Below are 2548 nucleotides of genomic sequence, written 5' to 3' on the forward strand. Positions count from 1 at the left end.
CAAGCACCACGAGCTCCCCCGGAAGCATCAGATGCACAACAAAATAATAATGATGAATCTTTTTCCTGTTAAAAGACACTGACCTGACATCCCCCTGGGAGGGCAGGAAAATGTGGTTTGAGGTGCTCGATTTTGCAGCTTTTAGAGGAGTGCTGTGCTGCTGAGGGCAGGGAGTTCAGTCACCCACCTCGAGCGACACTGGCCCTGCTTGGAATTCCCCTGACCACTTTTGTGCGTTTTCAATCATTCTTTCCGGTTTGGAGGGGAGAAAAAAAAAATTAAAGGCTTTCTGTCCCTGCCACTGAGCAAAAAACCTCTTTCTTAATGGGGAAATGAGTCAGGGCGTGCCTGGGCAGGGGATTTTGGAGAGTGGGCACAGGCTCCATCCCCTGGGAGCTCTTGATTTACCTGCCCAAGGGGAGCTGCTTGTGGAGCAGAGGTGTGGAAAACTCCCAGCTGGGCTGGATCCAGCACCACCTGTGCCCCTGGAGCCCTTGGGAAAGAGGGAAAAACCCCAACAGAGCCCCTGCAAGCCCTCCTGCAGCTGCAGGAACCCATGGCTGTGGTGGGGGTGAGTTCAGTCCTGACCTTTTGGGGCCGGGTTCTCTGGGATGAACTGGAGCACCAGGAGAGGAAAAGTCCCCCACTGCTGGGAAACACCAAAGGTTTTTTCCAGAGGAACTGGTCAGGAGGTTGTTTCCAGCCCCAGCCTGGCTCCTCTGGCACTCCCAGGTGCCCAGTCCAGGTGCAGTTACTGAACAGCAGAGCTCAGGTTTCAGGTGAGCTGGCAGGTGAGGCAGGGAAGCTCTCGGTGTTTCCAGCACTGCTCCAAACCTGGGCTCAGCAGTTTAATCATTACAGGAGATTTGGGGTTTCTTCCCAGGCTGAGCCCAGCAGGTTTTGTGGCACTGTGAGGACCTCAGGTGGGTTGTTAAAAACCTCCTCCCTCCACCTCTCTGTGCCATCAGCTGTTGGTGGAGCTGGACCAGCCTTGCTGCAGTTTTTAGGCCACCTCCTGAAGCAGAGCACCGAGGGGAGCACCTCCCCAGCACCAGCATGGCCTGAGAACTGTCCCCTTCTTTCTGGAGGGTTCTCAGTGAGAGGAAGATAACCCACACTTTGCATGGTTTCAGTGGTGCTCTGACTCAGCAGGAGACCAAAAAAAAGATGTTTTTTCTATCCCCACATGACTGAAAGGAGCACTTTAAGGTCACAACCCCACAAGTACTAAAGGGGCAGACCCACAAGGGAATGTTCTTCCAGGTGTTTCTCCTGAGCTTGAAGATGTCCAAGTGCTCATTAAGTGACCAGGCTGAAACCAGGGACACAGGGAAATGGCAAAGGGGCAGTATTTATTTAGAATATAATATTGAATTGCTTTGCAGGAGGAAAAAACTCCTAAACCACCCCATCTATGAAAATGGAGGAGCCCATTACTGTGACAGATATCCAGATACAAGGACAGGTTTTATCCAGGCTTAAATTTTCCTTCCAGTGGAAGGCATCAAGGTACAAACTCTTTATCATCTGGGGGATGTTATTTGTCCGAAATTAACCTGTGAAAGGTGCTCTGATTTTAATTCTTGAAAGCATTATCAGGCTTTGACCCAATCCCCAGCTCAGTAAAGTGCCCTCAGCACTCAGTGACTTCGCTCAAAAAACCAGATTTTCTGTCTATTAAAATGCTGCAAGATCACAGAGTGTCCTGGAACAACAATAAAATAATTTGGGATATGAAACCACGCTTGAAATGAATCCATTTGAAAACTTCAGTGCGGGCATATTATAAAAAAAATTATTAAAGAAAAGCAAGTATTTTTCTACATTTTAGACATGCTTTTCTCAGTGTTGAAAGCACAGTGATAGAATCACAGCAAGGTTTGGGTTGGGAGGGACCTCAAAGCCCACCCAGGGCCACCCCTGCCATGGCAGGGACCCCTCCCACTGTCCCCAGTGTCCAGCCTGGCCTTGGGCACTGCCAGGGATCCAGGGGCAGCCCCAGCTGCTCTGGGCACCCTGTGCCAGGGCCTGCCCACCCTGCCAGGGAACAATTCCTCATTGCCAAGATCCCATCCAGCCCTGCCCTCTGGCACTGGCAGCCATTCCCTGGCTGCTGTCCCTGCAGGCCTTGTCCCCAGTCCCTGTGCAGCTCTCCTGGAGCCCCTTCAGGCCCTGCCAGGGGCTCTGAGCTCTCCCTGCAGCTTCTCCTCTCCAGGTGAGCACCCCCAGCTCTCCCAGCCTGGCTCCAGCTGTGTCTCAGGCTCAAACCTGTCCTTGTGCCTTGGATTGTCACCCCGGGATGCAGCCAGGGACAGAGGAGGGAATTAAACCCTGACAGCCAAAATAAATCGGGTTGGAGCCGCTGCCTGGGTCCCGCTTGGACGCGTCTCCGAAAGAGCCTCACTGGAACTGTCCTGGAACGATCCCAGCGCTCGGGATGTGCAGCGAGAGCGGCACCTAGTGCTGGGATCCTGCAGAGTTCCTGCAGCCAGCCAGCCAGACATTTATATATCCATCCATCCACCCATCCATCATCCACCCATCCATC

This window comes from Geospiza fortis, unplaced genomic scaffold (assembly GCF_000277835.1).
Source record: "Geospiza fortis unplaced genomic scaffold, GeoFor_1.0 scaffold96, whole genome shotgun sequence".
NCBI classification, from domain to species: Eukaryota; Metazoa; Chordata; class Aves; order Passeriformes; family Thraupidae; genus Geospiza; species Geospiza fortis.